At 39.5% G+C, this 18171-nt stretch overlaps 1 protein-coding gene across 2 annotated transcripts in view; it reads left to right on the top strand.

Moving 5' to 3' along the window:
- The window catches only part of LOC131139865 (protein kinase C-binding protein NELL1-like), a 238263-nt gene that overhangs the window by 14003 nt on the left and 206089 nt on the right, over nucleotides 1–18171 (top strand). The gene's annotated exons all lie outside the window — the stretch shown is intronic.

Below are 18171 nucleotides of genomic sequence, written 5' to 3'. Positions count from 1 at the left end.
ACTAGACTTGTGTATCTCTGGAAGGACACGAATTGTGTGACAATATGCCACTGTGGGGTTGCGACATGGCAACCTGAAACCGAAGTCTGAACTCCTGATATGACTTCTTGTCTGCCAGGCTGTCTGAATGCAGCTAGGCTAACTCGGATCCTGTGGTCATGGACTAATGGTTAAATGAAAATGCTTTGCTCAAGGGCACCTTTGCACTAAATTACTGAGCATCCATTATGGAGACAGGTGAAAAGAAAAAAAATCTCCTTTAACATAAATATAACAGTGTTATAACGGCACAACGGCATTGCATTTTCTGAATTTGATGTCAAGGACATAAAGGAATTTAGAGTAATGTACACTATCAGCATTCTTCATAAGGATATGGCACATACACACACGTGTGGGGCCCGTCATGGATCACGTGTTCGGCTTTACCGAGGTGCGACTTCAGAGATCATCTCTGGCAGAGAAGCACGGCACAGTGACCTTTGCCTGTATTATCTCCCCCTGTGTCTCCTCCTGGTGTGTCCCGTGCTTATCGCATCTCCCAGTGCTGCTCTGCATGCTGCACATGCTGTACTACCTGTTTATACCGCCATCACCTCTCCATCATCTTTGTAGCATTACAAAAAAAACATCTCTTATCAACAATGTGGCTTTGACTGTTGTGAGTAAATGATTAAGGAGCCTGCCTATCATCTTTATTGCACGATGATTAGCTCATTTGCAGATTGGTTGCTTTATTCAACATTTAATGATATTGTATTGTATGGCTCTCCGGGGATGAGAGCTGTTTTCCCAGCCTTATCCCGGTCTCATATTTTTCAAGTATGCAGACCATAGCTAATTGAGATAAATGGTTGTGAACGCTGCCCTGATAATAGGATGGTTGGTGAACCTGCTGGTTTGTGCCGTCTGGAGTAGGTTGAGAAGGCAGATAAGATTGGCTTTGGTTGGGGGTTGGCTGGTCTCTTTGAGCTGGACTATATATATATATATATATATATATATATATATATATATATATATATATATATATATATATATATATATATATATATATATATATATATATATATATATATATATATATATATGTATATATGTATATATGTGTATATATGTATATATATATATATGTATATATGTATATATGTGTGTATATGTATATATGTATATGTATATATGTATATATATATATATATGTGTGTATATGCCTCTTTGAGCTGGACTATATATATGTGTATATGTGTATATGTCTCTTTGAGCTGGACACATACTATATATGTGTATGTGTGTGTATATGTATATATACATATACATACCGGGGTTCAATTCCACCCTTGGCCATCTCTATGTGGAGTTTGCATGTTCTTCCCGTGCATGCGTGGGTTTTTTCCGGGTACTCCGGTTTCTTCCCACATTCCAAAAACATGCTAGGTTAATTGGTGACTCCAAATTGTCCATAGGTATGAATGTGAGTGTGAATGCTGGTTTGTCTATATGTGCCCTGTGATTGGCTGGTGACCAGTCCAGGGTGTAACCTGCCTCTCGCCCGAAGACAGCTGGGATAGGCTCCAGCAGATAAGCGGTAGAAAATAAATGAATATATTTATATATGGATGATCTCACAACAGGCACTATAATCCCAAATAAAAACCCAAACTATGTTTGTGATATTTAAAATTGAAAAACAGTCCATTTATGATTAAAAAACAATGTACATACAATTTGAGACAAATCTGTTTTTTTCAATATATTTTAGCTTTTTTTTGTTTTATTTTGCCTTTTGTTTATTTTACTTCTGCAATAACCCATGTTTCATAGATGGCCCCTGCACCACACTTTGGAAACCCATGCCTGTTCGACGAGGCAGACTTTCTTGGTTTTCCCTCCTTGGCTATGTGACTTCAGGGGTTAGGTTGCATTGTGGAGGGGTTTATGCAGCTCGCATTATATGGCTGTTGGCTTTTGGCTGCCCTGTTCTCGTGAGACAGTGTTTCTCCAAATGAGAAATCTCGTCATGTTTTTATTATAGTATATCATACATAACTTTAATTCAAACACAACTGATATTCCCTCCTTCTGAACGGCCATTAAAGTAAATAATTGTGTCCATCAAAGCAGCATCAATAAAAAGTGAACATTGTAATCCTCAGGAAGGGAGGATTTATAGCAGGCAGGGTATGTGTATGTATGTCAACTCATGCTGATGTGAATAGTTTGCGGCACAGAGAGCCAGCTGCGGTGTTAAAACCTGCCCACAGCATAGCGGGTGTATGTCGGAGGGGCGGAGGTGTTGGGGGGGGGGGGATTAGGGATCGGATCTCTGCCTAGAGAGCTGCTGTTAACAAAACACATCAACACACACATAAATCCACCACGCGGAAAGACATTAAATTGAGTGGCTACAATTTGAATCGCCACAATGTTTGAACTGACACGGAGCTGCCAACGTTTGGTGTTTTTTGGAAGGCGAGTGTAGCGAGCAGGCATTTTGGGTGTGGTCCAGCGGCCTGCCTTCGGGTTTATAGACATTTGAAACCCATTTTGTTACACATTTTTATTGCAAATAAGTGCCTTAGCTCCAATTTTTTTCACCCGAAAAATATTAAAACACCAATAGTACCAATAGTGATTGTTGAAAATGTCTATATTCCTCACAATTACAAGTTAAACTGAATTACATTTGTTTTTCGGCTTGAAAAGGAGTGGCATTGATGGCTGTCACTCACGGCACTTGCACAGACTCATGCACACAGTCTCCTGACTGATGATTGGATGATCAAGCAAGGAAGTCAAGGAAATGGGCGGGCGAGCTGGTATACTGTTAAACCGGTATAAAATCGAAAGTAACCTGTATGTTTGAATCAAAATATAATTGAGGTCTGCGATGCCACAGATGTGCGGGCTTCCTTATATGGATGTTTGTTTGTTGTCAGCATTTTTACCTGAGGCCTGTCTTGTGCTGGAAGACACAGCCATCCCAATGGCAGCGGACATTGTAAGTGCCGTCGATATTTCTATACAGCTGTTGTTGGCGGAAGTTGCGTAAGCTCCTCGGCAAAATCTGTGCGCCTGGTAAAGACGTTTTGGTTATACAGTAAACCTCGGATATATCGGATTCAATTGTTCCCACTGGTTTTGTCCGATATAAGCGAAATCCGTTATATGCGTATACCGGAAAATGTTCGTTTTACGCATATATCGGATTTATATCCGGTATATGCGTAAATTGGATTTTATCCGTTATAAAAAGGCACTTCCTTGACTATGTTTCCAATGTACCTGGACGCGCAGGCAACGCTGCAAACGCTGCAAATGACGTCGTATAGCGGCCTGTCACGATTCGGCGAATCGGAGCGCCACGATGCGGCCATCCGATATATGCGAGGGAAATTTAATGGAAATGCATTGGAACGGGACTGGAGATTTTGTCCGAAATAGGCGAAATCCGTTATAAAAAATCTGATATATGCAATGAATTTTTATTGGAAATGCATTACAGAAAAATCGGTTCTTTTTTATCTGTCCGTTGTGAGCGAATTTCCGATATATCCGAGTCCGATATATCCGAGGTTTACTGTATTTTAAATAATCAAAATACAGCAATATACTGTAAGTATTACATGTTATCATCAGTGTACTTATTACTTGGTACTTGGATCACAGCAGGTATATCAAATGATAAAACGTTGTTAAACGTTTTTTGAGGGGACATATCGGACATATGAATGCATCGGACATATCACTACCGTCCTTTTTCTACAGTCCCTTTTCACTGGTATCGGCCAATACGGATTGGTGGCCGATCGATAAGAGCATACCTAATATACAGTCATGCAAAAATTTATTAGATTATTAGGTACTTATTCATGTAAGGATATACGTGATTTTCCAACAATTAAGGAAACTCTCTGAAATCTCTGAAATTAAACTCTTATGAATTATTTATCCTATCATCATTATATCAGTCCAAACAAATGTACCTTTGGTTGTATCAGGCATTAAATTGAACAAATAAAGTGAAGTATCGATTTCTGCTTGACGCTGCTTCATAGCCGTCCTTGTCAACAATCAAGCTGTCTTCAATCAAGGTGAAAATGACATTAAATGTCATTTATTCAAAACAATGCAAACATCTGCGCCTCTGCCCTATATAAAAAAAAAACAGATAATAAAAGAAAAGAAAGCCTGTGTAGGGAAACAAAGGCCTTAATTTTTTAGTTTCCTCATTATTCACGTTAATGGAACAGCACTTAGTTATGAAGATTGTTGTTAAAGAGCTGTCCACTCTGTCAACGGATGGCCTCTGGAGACGTTACCTCATTAGATCTGTGACACGCAACATGACACCAATTACCTGCCAGATAGAAACTACAGGCTTTTTAATGTTTACACTCAGGATATTTACTTGAAAAGGGAAGGATCTTCAACCGAGTCATCAATGTTTTATCATTATTCAGAATTATGAATATTTCAACAGCCAAGAGATTCTTCAAATGTGAGCTGAGGCAACTTAGAAGAGGCACGCTGAGAGCATGACAGTGTTTCTAGGCTGCTTTATATGCACTCCTTCAAGTGTTGCTCTCTGTCGCTTTTGTTTTTGCATGAATAGTGTTAACTTTCTTTGGCATTCTAAAAGCCTTGTTCGGCATTCCTTGGCATTCTGCTGTATACCGCACAGAAGCCAACTACATTATTCAGTTGTTTGTGGCTGCATTGAACATTAGCTGTTGTCAGTGCAACATTCCAACGGTGGCTGACATTTTTATAAATGGCTTGCTTTATATTGTGCTTTTCTACCTTGTAGCAACTTACAGCTCATTTACAATGCTGTAATACCCAGTCACACAATGTCGGTAGATTACGTTACCTGTGAAGGAGAAATGATTTGTTTGTTTTTCAGTCACAGACTCGGTTTTTCATATCTTCAGTTCCAGCTCCAGCCCTATTCTTCAGGCCAAGCTTATTGCTCGTTCCTGCAGAGCCCCCAGTGAGCAGCTGAAAACAGGCTACCTCCTCAGAGACGGGCTGCTGTGGACTAAATGCATGGCTGACAAGCTGGCCAGCTTTTTGTGTTCATGGTGCTCGGATGACAGGAGAACAAAGACCACTGACTTCCCCATCAGGAATATATATATATATAAATATATATATATATATATATATATATATATATATATATATATATATACACACAATATATGTTTTTTTCCCTGTTAATGATAATGATGTCAATGATGTCAGCACCTTTCCGCACGTTTGGTTAACATGTTGGCCTCACAGTTAGGAGATCATCCTGGGTACTCCGGTTTCCTCCCGCATTCCAAAAATATGAACGCTCGGTTGATTGGAGACTCTAAACTGTCCATATGTGTGAATGTGAGTGTATATGGCTGTTTGCCCTGTGTTTGTGACCAGTCCAGAGTGTACCCCACCCCTCGCCCAAAAATAAAGCTCGGATAGGCTCCAGCATACCCGCCACCCACTGGATGGCCCATAAATAAAGATTTCACTTTTTCTATAATTTCCATTGCAATTACATTTATTTATTTATTTATTTATTTATTTATTTATTTATTTATTTATTTATTTATTTATTTATTTATTTATTTATTTATTTATTTATTATTTATTATGTATGTATTTATTATTTATTTATTTATTATTTATTTATTATATTATATTTATTTAGTTATTTATTATATTTATTTATTATTTTGCACAGTGTTTGTTTGTGGCATCTGTCGTAAGTACCAGCTCAATTGCAAGTTCCCCCAAAATATGCTTGATGAGCGAATGCAAGAAACAATACAAGCAGTTGATGTTTGCTAAATACAAGGATGAAGAGTCTTGAACCAGTCATGATGTGCTATATATATCACTATATTGACACTTACTATGGTACCCATTATGTCATTGGATGCTCATATCACCTTGTACTTCGGTACGAGGTGCATTATTAAAAAAAAATATCTTGGAAAGCAGGAAGTGAACAAATGTAAGAGTTACTGATTGTAAAAGTACCAGATGGAGGGGTAGGATTTAATAAGCTTTGCTTCTTCCTACTCCTTTTGGACATGTGGAACTGTGAACTGATTATGTGATGCACTCAATTGTAATCTGATGCATGTTCAAATGAAATAAAACCATTACCATTACCATATTTAAGACATACCCAATTATTAATCATATGAAGTAAGGAATTGTTTGGCATAAATCTGCTTAAATATGGCAGAGCTCCGTTTACCAGATGTCAGAGCTCTGAATGATCTGCAAAATCTAGTCCACTGGCCAGTACCCATCGACACTGGACCAAATCTGGCACTTTAAAATAGATCTGAGAACCACAACCTACAGTAGCAGTAAGCAGTGTAAAAATACTGAAATAAATAAGCTGCCGGTGCCCACAGGAAGGAGGGAAGCTAAAAGAAGATTTTCAGCTTGCAGTTTTCACAGTATGCAATACAATTAACAGATGGCAGATGAGGTCGAGAGGAGATCTGTAAAACCACTAAAACTTTCTGAGAGAGCTGCATGTCAGCTGGTTAGAACGGCAGGTCAAAAACTACGCTGAACTGCAAAAAAAAAAAAAACCTAAAGGATGATTTGGTAAACTCATTAGATAGTAACTGTGCGTCACCCCGCTGCATGGGAGATAATGAGCTATCGAGAAGATGTGTACCAGTGACACAGGTAACGTGTACAGGGAAAGCAAATGCAATGTATTCTACTGAGTACCAAATAATTTAGTAGCGGAAGAATGACAAAAAATACCAAAATACAAAACATTTAGCAAGCAAAACTCAAACTTCCAGTATATAACATACAAAGATGAAGTTTTTGTCAAATTATGTAACTCAATTAAGTAATCAAATTCTGAATAAAACCCTCTGGTGTTGTAGTTCAATCACTAGTTCAAATTGGGAATGACTACTCGTTCTGAATTAATTTCTTTATTACAACAGTATTGTGCAGTACTTCATATTAGGAGTAATACCACGACCAATACAACACAAATGTTGTACTGATGTTCATATTTGACTAAGGTGCTGTGTCTGATCAAGAGATCAGGAGGTTTACAGCAATCATAGCTCCGGAAGGCAAAAATCCCCCCCCCCCCCCCATTCCCCCAAAGGAGGGACAGACAAGCTATGTCCATCATGGATAGAGTTACGCTGCAATCTGGGCCAGAGCAGCATATCGTGTCTAGGGGATGTTTCAAGGCATGCCTGAGGCAGCCCAAACTTTAAGTTGTCTTAAAAAGGAAATTGGTAATCCTGCTCTTAGTCGTAGAGAGGATGTCTGCATCCGGGACTGAAACTGGAGGATGGCTTCAGCTTCACAGGCGAGAGAGGCTGGAAAGCTGAGATTTTCTCCTTCCCAGTCTACTTTTGGATATTCTCAGATTCACAAGTATCACCTATCTCGGCGGCTGTCTGAATACCGAGAGCTGTGTAGTAGTCAGAAGAGTCGTTGAAAATTCTACACAGATTTTTACATGTGCCCGCTGTAAAGAATATGATATTTGAGGACCAGAAAACATTTGTCCCTTGCCACATTGTGGTTTGAATTTTCCATAATTCATGTTACACACATTTTTTTTGTTTTGGATCATTTTGACATTGCTGTATATCCCTCGAGCGACACAGTGGTCGAGTGGTTAGCGCGCAGACCTCACAGCTAGGAGACCAGGGTTCAATTCCACCCTCAGCCATCTCTCTGTGGAGTTTGCATGTTCTCCCCGTGCATGCGTGGGTTTTCTCCGGGTACTCCGGTTTCCTCCCACATTCCAAAAAAAAACATGCTAGGTTAATTGGCGACTCCAAATTGTCCATAGGTATGAATGTGAGTGTGAATGGTTGTTTGTCTATATGTGCCCTGTGATTGGCTGGCCACCAGTCCAGGGTGTACCCCGCCTCTCGCCTGAAGACAGCTGGGATAGGCTCCAGCACCCCCTGCAACCCTTGTGAGGAAAAGCGGTAGAAAATGAATGAATGAATGAATGTATATCCCTCTGTTGTCATTGAATTTTACTCAATTATGTTTTTTCAAAAGATATATTAATTAATAACTCACATTGTTTTGTGGTTGAATATGGCCTATTGTTAGTCAAAAATATGCATATATTATTTATTATTTATTTATTATGCTTTTTCCACTTTTCTGACCCATAAATGTAGTTAGAATGTTGTATTCTCGTGTTAAACGATACCAAAGTTTCAGATTATGAGGTTTGCGCATTTGGAAGTGATCCCTGAATGAAGTGTGGGGTGGCTTTGAACGCTTGGTGACAGAGGGCGGTGCAAAACTGTTCCTTTGTATCCTCATTGGCATGACTGTAGGCGCTATAAACTCTCTGCAAGTTATTCACACGGGACAGTTTTTGTGAACTTGAACGTGAACGTAGCCGGCTGAAGCCAGAAGAAACGTGCTCTCATCGGTAAAGGTGCATTAATGTCGGACATACTGTGTCCATGAAGGTTTGAGAGAACCACAGTGCTCATTGTCTGGAACACGGTAGTCCCGCAAAAAAAACATGTAATGACCACATTTCTGCTACTTGTGTCGTGCCAAGATTATCTGCAGTTCGTAAACACGGCGCCGTCATGTCCGGCACCATTGGTGCCTCTGTACGCATACAGACAATTTAGATGTGTGAACAGATACAGATCGTGGTGTACTTGCTCATACCGACTTAATACACAGGTCACGTTATGTAAATAGAACATTGTTGGTGTTGTTTGGCTTTTTTTTTTAGTGCTTTCTCGATGGAAATGGCGCTTTCCAATAACTGCATTGTTAAATGCCTCATTCTTGCTGTTTTTCTCTCTGCAGAACACATAGAAAAGGCAAATACACGCATTCATTCGATTCCCCCACAAGTTCAGTTTTCCTTTCAGAGTCACTTGTTTGTTTCCTTTAAATTAAAGGTTAGTTCTTTGGTACTTTGTGTCCAATTTGTTGACCAAATATGCCTAAATGCTTATTATCCACCAATGAGTAGTGTGCGCAATATAAGTTGAAGCACTGCAGGCAAAAGCATAAAATCCTGCAGGATGTGATTGCAGCCCAGAGGCATGTTCGTGTCAGATGTTCTATGCTAATTCAATAATCTGAAAACGTCTCCCGGTTTACTTAGTGCCACGAGTGTTCTTATTTGCTTGTCATACTTCGTAATGGGTTCTCTGTTGTTTTGTCAGACAGAAGCTGACTTATATTGAAGTGGGAGTGAGTGAAGTCTCTGAACTGTGCCCGAGTATCTCACAGTTAAGGAGGCACTTTGTAAGGCTTAGCCAGGCTGTGGGTGGACCAGTCAGAGTCATGATTAAAGTGAGGAACGGAAATTGACAAAGAGAGGTTTTTTCCCTTGCTTGCGACTTCCAACTTCATCTGGTGTGCTGGATTAATCTTGCATCGTTCTTCCGTCTTGTCGGCTGCGGGATTTGTGCTTAGGTTTTGTTTGCATTGAACAGATCTATCATTATTAGGGGATTTTCAGTGTATTACTATCTATTATATTAAGTTAAGTACTATTATATTGTTTTTTCACATGTTCTAGCTTAGGTGATGTGCACATACAACAAGCCTGAATTTCTCTCAAAGACATATGTGAAATACCATGTCGCTTATGTCGGTCATAACCAATTATGGGATCTCTGTGGTATGTGAATGAAGAGACAGATAAGAGTTTTTGAAATTTCTTTTAGCAACATATTTCAGGGCTTGACAATAACGATGTACCGATGGCCCGGGGCAAGTTAAAACAAAATTGGGGCAAGTAAATCCAATCAGTGATATTCCCGTTGGGCAAGTGCACTTTGGCATTCCATACTGCCAAGAGTTTTTTTAAAAGCGGTTCTTGTTGGGTGTTGGTAAAACACGGACTGCGTAATTCCGGTGGTAATTTGTAAACCAATCCTTGCAAATCTTGAAATGGACCAATCAGAATCGTTTATTTAGACCGCGGTCCACAGTCCGCGTTTTACCCACACCCGTTCTTGTTCGCGATCAACCAATCAGCGATGGTTTGACTAGGAAAACATCTATCATGGCGTCCCTGCCAACATGGTCTAATTCTTCAACAACTTGTGAAGTAAAACAGCAAAAAGTGATGAACCAGTGCCTCCTAAACAAGTATTTTATTAGCGGCAGCAAATCAAATGATGGCACAGGTGAGTGAATCACATTGCTGTGACAATTTGAAGTGGTCACAATGAAACACCACCCATTAGATCCAATACCAAGTGCTGATTTTGCACAAGCTACAACATCTAGCGCTTCCATTTCTCTGTGTATTTTTCTCACCTTTGCTTCACAAATTATTGTTTGACCATTGAGCATTTTTTTCTGGATTAAAAACACTTTACTAGTACACAAATGTGTCTATTCAATAATGTTTCATTGTGGTGCACAACTTATAAATATCACTGCTTACTACGACTACGATGTGTAAGGTAGTATGGCATGCCATGTTAACATACATCACAATTTTTCAGACATTCCTCCAAATACAATGCGTCAGTACTATTATCTGATGAATTATCAGCATATATTGATATATAATATCATTATGGCAGTCTTTTCATTTTACATGGGGCAAGTTTGGGCAAGTAGTTCTCACCTTAAGGATTCCCCATGGGCAAGTCATTTTTGTTTTTAATGTAGAGCGCTGTATTTATTGAAAACAAACCACTAATAACTAGACCAGTATTACAATTATTTAGCACCAGAAATGAAACTCAATCTACTCCACCAAGAGATTCTGAATGGCCATATTTCTTCACTGACATTGATGCTGCCTTACTCGTGTGATCGATATGTGGCGAGACATTAGAAAACAACAGAAAATGTAATATTAATTTTTTTTTTTTTTCTGAAAAGTACGAAAGTGTAGAAGAGCATATCAAACATATACACTTCCAAGAAGTGGATGAAGATTCCAACATCAACTACAGCTTCGAGTGTTGTGGCACTGGCCACAAATTAGATCAAATGGAGGGTGAATCCGTTCACAGATGGAGAATACATGAAATAATTTGTCATTAAAATATCAGCATTTATTTTCCGGATTAATTAAATGAACCCCAAATTATTCCGAAAATGAAAGAAATGCCCCTCTCTGCAAAGACAGACAAGGATAGAACCAATAGAATGGCAACAGACATGTAAACAATATTTGCTAATATGTGCACTTTGATGGGCCAATACTCTCCAATACCGCTAGTTGAATTATGTTCCTGTAACAGGTGAGATGTAAAAACAAAATATTAAAAAATGTAAGTTGATGAGCGGTGCAATATTTTGCAACCCCAGACAACTTTTCTTTACCGGAACAGAAGGCAGAATGGCTCTTTTGATGGTAAAGATTGCCGGCATCTGATATATACAATGGGATATACACTAGGTATCAACCGATATGTTTTTTTTTCAGGCCGATGCCAATACCGATTATTTTCCCATCACCCTTAGCCGATGGCCGATTTTGCTTGGGCCGATATTTGTGGCCGATACTGCTTTTCCTGCCTCAATTTACATGAAAAAATGACAATGATAACAAATATTACAGGTCTCAAGTTGAGACAAATATTGAAATGTAAACACTGAACACAGTAGGATTCAGCTGTCTTAAACACACATTTAAACGGCATTATCAACTTTAAAAGGAATAAATATTCAACCATGTGCAAAACATTTCTGTCGTAGTTGAAGTTTTATCAGTGAGACGCACATAACACACATAACACAACGCGCATTTCACCTAAGCCTGGCGTTGGCTGAATGAAACTCCTAACACCATGGGACTGAATTGCCAACGTTGCCATTAAAGGCGTTGTTGGTAACAGCTGTACATATTAGCCTCCAACTACATCAACAGCTCCCTAATTCCAACGGTAGGCACTTTTAAAGATGAAGCATTCACCAGCATTCAAACTAAACTATATTTTCAAGCACATATATTCCATGCACTTGGCGTTCATGTTTCCTATTTCAAAGCATATTTAAACTAAGTTTAACTGTTAGAGGCTAATTAAAAGTTGAACACGTATCCTTGTTGTGATTCACCACTGTTGCGGTGTGTTGCAGGGTCCCCCGGCAACACAAAGCTGCCCAGCGGATGCTTGTCTGTAAATCATGCGGCGGAAAAATACATCGGCGAACGCACGCGCGTATCGGCCGATACTGATTCAAGTAAAGAATGCAAATATCAGCCCGATATATATATTATATCCTTAATATACACTATAACCAATACATAGTCCATCCATCCATTTTCTATACCGCTTATCCTCATTCGGGTCACAGAAGTGTGCTGGAGCCTATCCCAGCTAACGACAGGCAAGAGGCAGGATACACCCTGGACTGGTGGTCAGCCAATCACAGGGCCCAATAAACAATATAATAAATATTTGATACAATTTGATATTTACATTAGAGAGTCATTTTTCGTGCATATTGATAAGAAATCATTTCAAATCAAATGAAACAGCGCCCTTACAAGATCTCATTTTCATCAAGTCAGTCAAAAGTATATTTTAAACTTATTTTGGACTTTGAAAAAAAAGTGTCTGCTCTTTTCCAAACAGATTATTTTTCTACCCACATGTATTTTTCAATCGAGTTTGGACCATTGACTTTGATTGACAGCTGTAATCTTCAATTTAAATGCATGAGTGACAGAAAGAATGGAAACTTAAAAGGAGGTAAATAAAAAGACAGATAGGGCTTTCTAAAACGAAGCATACATAAAGGAACTTCCTGGCCACGGGTACAATAAAGATGAACATTTTCTTGTCTTCATGGTTTTCTGTGTATTTTTGAGAGAGTAAAAAAAAAAAAAAGTCCAAATGAAAGAGTAAAAACTATCATGTGGATGGAATGCTTGGTTGTCACACTCCCGCTTCAAAGATGGCAAACACAAAAACTACACTTGGCCGCAAAAGGAGCTTTAGCTGCTTTGCTTCAAATTATCACGATTGGGTTTGGAATTGCAATAAATGGGGGATTACCTTACAGTTCTCGACGGTTAGCACCCCCCCCCCCCCATGCAGTACCCCACCAAGGCAGACAGCACATTTAAGCAACACACTAATCCGCAAATTTGACTTGCCTACACACTTGAAACTTGAAGTAAAATACAGTTTTAGTGAGAAATATTGATTTTCTTGTTCTGTTGTTTATTTTATGAAGTGTATCTCAAAATCTCAAAGAACAAAGTACCTGATAAGAAAACTTACATAATGTTCATCTTGATTTCAGAACTTTCATTTTGCTAATAATACGCCCTGGCTGGGGGAAAGCACCTAACATAAAGGGAAGGGGTCCCCCAAAACGTTAATTTTATTTACAGTAATTTAAAAATTAAAGGAAATCAGAGGGGTTTTTAACTTGAGCTGATTTTTTTTAATGATATCGGAGAATGATATTTACGGCAGCGGCTGTATAAGTGCTTTGTTTTTACAACAGGCGGGGAAGTAATAAAACCACGACAGCCGTGTGGAAGTAGTTCAGCCACTTGTAATATCTGCAAAATGAGAATTCTAAAGGGTGGTATGAGCAGAGCCGCATTCAATGCCACACATTTTCTACATCATCTAAAGACCAAACATAAAATGGAGTACGAAGCGGGTAGCAAGGCCACTGACAAAAAGGCTGCTGTACCAAAGCAGCAAACTGAAATTATGATGAAATACAAATATCCAAACGAGAGTAAAAAGCTAAAACGGATCAGAAAAAGAAAGAAAAGAAGTGTTGTCACGAGACGAGACGATGCACACAAAGACAAGATTTTAACATTAATTTTGATAAAAGTATAATGTAAAAAATATTACTGGGCAAACAAATTTAACTGGATCACAAAGCAACGCATATGCATTTGAAATGTTTATTCTCCCACACATTGAAAACATAATAAATAATAATACAATATTTACTTTAATATGTCACCTTTCACTCTTTAAACTGCTGTTTGTGACATGTATTTTCTCACAGACTCTCTGTCAAACATTTGCAGCATTTCCTGAAAGGCTGACTTTTCAACTATTAAAGAGCAGCATTTCTTTTGCAATGATTTTCTGCGAATGCACACCATTTTGCACAGTTCCATTTTCATTTAGTACTTTGCAGACCAAACACCTCAGTGAGTGTTGACTGACAGAATGAAATGAGGTTGTTTTTTTGTTTTTAGATTGGAAAACGGGGTCGGCAAAGTTATCAAGTTCATTTTAATTATTACATTTTTTCCTCACTATCTTGTGACACCTTGCTGAAAAGCTCTTCAACTGTATTGATTCGGACAACTGGCCATCTCCATTGTAGATTGTGGGCTTTTGCTGTCTTTAAGAATGTTTGGGGCATCACTATATTCTGCCATCATGACACTACATTGCACTGATGCATCTAATGTAAATTGAGCCTCTTAAATCTATGTGCATAAAATGTTACACGGACGTGACGTACGCGATATGCGTCTGGTGTGAATTCAGTTTCACCACGGCTTTGTCAGCTGGGATAGGCTCCAGCATGCCCCTGCGATCCTAATGAGGATAAGCGGCATAGAAAGGGGATGAATGCATTCAAGTAAAGCCGACCTTTAATTGTCTGTGAGAGTTTTATTTCATGGAGTTTACAATACAATATAATACTAGTACTAGCAAATTATGAAATAATTTATGATATTTCCATCCATCCATTCGCTTTACCTCATATCCTCACAACCAAATCTTTGGTCGAGAGGGGGGGGGGGGTCCACCCTTGACTGGTCGCCAGCCAATCACAGGGCACACATAGACAAACAACCATTCACACTCACATTCATACCTATGGACAATTTGGAGTCGCCAATTAACCTAGCATGTTTTTGGAATGTGGGAGGAAACCGGAGTACCCGGAGAAAACCCACGCACGCATGGGGAGAACATGCAAACTCCACACAGAGATGCCCGAGCGAGGAATTGAACCCCAGTCTCCTAGCGTGCCAACCACTCAGCCAATTTATGATCATTTATTCATTCATTCATTTTCTACCGCTTTTTCCTCACGAGGGTCGCGGGGGGTGCTGGAGCCTATCCAAGCTGTTTTGGGGCGAGAGGCGGGGTACACCCTGGACTGGTTGCCAGCCAATCACAGGGCACATATAGACAAACAACCATTCACACTCACATTCATACCTATGGACAATTTGGAGTCACCAATTAACCTAGCATGTTTTTGGAATGTGGGAGGAAACCGGAGTACCCGGAGAAAACCCACGCATGCACGGGGAGAACATGCAAACTCCACACAGAGATGGCTGAGGGTGTAATTGAACCCTGGTCTCCTAGCTGTGAGGTCTGCGCGCTAACCACTCGACCACCGTGCCGCCCGAGGGATATACAGCAACGTCCAAATGATCCAAAACAAAAAAACGTGTGTAACATGAATTATGCAAAATTCAAACCACAATGTGGCAAAGGGACAACTGTTTCCTGGTCCTCGAATATCATATTCTTTACAGCGGGCACATGTAAAAATCTGTGTAGAATTTTCAACGACTCTTCTGACTACTACAAAGCTCTCGGTATTCAGACAGCCGCAGAGATAGGTGATACTTGTGAATCTGAGAATATCCAAAAGTAGACTGGGAAGGAGAAAATCTCAGCTTTCCAGCCTCTCTCGCCTGTGAAGCTGAAGCCATCTCCACACAGAGATGGCCGAGGGTGGAATTGAACCCTGGTCTCCTAGCTGTGAGGTCTGCATGCTAACCACTTGTCCGTCGTGCCGCCTTTTATGATAACTATGAACTAAAATAAGAATTATAAGAAAATATGTTTGTGGGTTAACTAAAGTTAATCTGTACTAAATCTGTACTAAAGTTAACCCACGAACACATTTTCATGTACATTGTATAATTATTTTAGTTCATAATTATCATAAAAGGCGGCACGGCGGTCGAGTGGTCTTGTTAAAAACATTGTCAGGTCCATAATCTAACAGAATTGTCTAGGTATCAGATCAGGACTTTACATCAGATTGGATGTGAGGCCAAAAAGTGCTGATCGGGACATCCTTATTCAGTCCAACAGTCCAAAATCCAACATGTGGAGCCAGTTGGGAGGAGAGAAGGGTGGGAGGTTCTCTTTGCTCATGTCACACTTAGATTTCAGTTTTTGTAATTTTGCTCCATAGCTAAATAAAACGTTTCCGGAGAAAGATACAATTTGCCGTGGGTGATGTAATTAGGTTTAAATCTTACAGCCATTTAATGTCTACTCATGACTTAAAATGATCCCATCAAAGGTATGAATCAATTGACGTTATGGAGAACGTACATGAGTTTACTTTCATGAGGACTGACAGTTGCTGCTTTAACGAGGGACGAGTGGCTTTTTAAATGTTAAAGTGGCTTTTTGGTTTAAAAGATTGGCAAATTTGAAAGCTGATCTGATGGTTGGGTGTGAGGGGTGTATGGGGAGAAATAAAAGTTAAAAGAATTGAACCACGGGAGCGCTTACCTACACGGATGAGGAGCAAAATGCACTTCAAAAATCAATCAATACAGTATAAGCTTTGGTTTGAAACGCAGATTGTCAGACATTTCAAAGTGTGTTGAGGTATATTATACAGTGGTGGAAATAATATGCTCTGCTGATTTTGTGCTTAACCCACTCAAAAAAAATAACAGTTGATATAATATAACAGAAAAGTATTTTGGTTGAAGCCAGATTTCACCTCCATGTTTGATAGAGGAGCTGGTGTGGTCACATTCAGCATTTGTCTGCCTCCAAACATGTCAAGTTGATTTGATGCCAAATTGCGCAATTTTGGTTTTATCTGAGCATATATGTCATTCTCCTACACTTTCTCATTCAGGTGTTGACTGGCAAACTTCAGGTGGATCTGTACGTGTCTTCTTAAGCAAGGTGGCCTCACACTGACTGCAGGATCTCAGTGCATTATAGCTTTGTGCGTTACCAATGGTTTTCTTGGTGACTGATGTCTCTGCATGCAGACCTCACAGCTAGGAGACCAGGGTTCAATTCCACCCTCGGCCATCTCTGTGTGGAGTTTGCATGCGTGGGTTTTCTCCGGGTACTCCGGTTTCGTCCCACATTCCAAAAACATTCTAGGTTAATTGGCAACTCCAAATTGTCCATAGGTATGAATGTGAGTGTGAATGGTTGTTTGTCCTGTGTTATGTGTTATGTGCCCTGTGATTGGCTGGCCACCAGTCCAGGGTGTAAAGACAGCTGGGATGGGCTCCAGCACCCCCGTGACCCTCGTGAGGAAAAAGCGGTAGAAAATGAATGAATGAATGAATGATGTCTCTGCTCCCTTAGGATCATTAACAACCTCCTACAGTGAAATTTTTAGAATTTTTATCTTTCTATTTCTCAGAATTATGGATTATTGCTATTATTTTTATTGCTTTTGCTTTTATGGTTGAATTATGGATGTATTCTTTAGTGTTCCACCATGTCTGATTTACTTTCATACTGTTGCTTGCATATTTAGCAATACTTATGAAAAGGTAGAATTAATTACAACAATGTAATATGAATATAGTAATCTCTCCTTTATCATGGTTAATTGGTTTATAATTGGTAATAAGATAATTATATGATAATCATCCTAAATAAGCCAGACTAGTGCTTGTGTGTGTTGCTAGAATTGTCTTCCCGAGGGGAAATGAGTGACGGATGGACAGGAAGTGATGTTGGGGATTCAGAATTGAGTTTGAGTTTTGCGTGGGTTACTGAAGCAACAATAGTCCATTTTTATTAGGGATTATTGTGCTTGCGATAATTCAAACCTGCAATAAAAGGCTGTTGTTCCAGTGATCAAGTCTCCGTTCATTAAAGTGACATTATTGACTCCAAGTGATCAATGTAGAATGCCACATATCTTTCTTTTGAATGCCTTATGTATGAATTTAAATTAATTTGGTCATTTTTAAAGGGCGGCACGGTGGTCTAGGGGTTAGCGCGCAGACCTCACAGCTAGGAGACCAGGGTTCAATTCCACCCTCGGGCATCTCTGTGTGGAGTTTGCATGTTCTCCCCGTGCATGCGTGGGTTTTCTCCGGGTCCTCCGGTTTCCTCCCACATTCCAAAAACATGCTAGGTTAATTGGCTACTCCAAATTGGTATGAATGTGAGTGTGAATGGTTGTTTGTCTATATGTGCCCTGTGATTG

Source organism: Doryrhamphus excisus, chromosome 12 (genome assembly GCF_030265055.1).
Source record: "Doryrhamphus excisus isolate RoL2022-K1 chromosome 12, RoL_Dexc_1.0, whole genome shotgun sequence".
Lineage (NCBI taxonomy): Eukaryota > Metazoa > Chordata > Actinopteri > Syngnathiformes > Syngnathidae > Doryrhamphus > Doryrhamphus excisus.
Note: the sequence above shows the minus strand (reverse complement) of the source record. Positions and strands in the feature narration are given on the sequence as shown.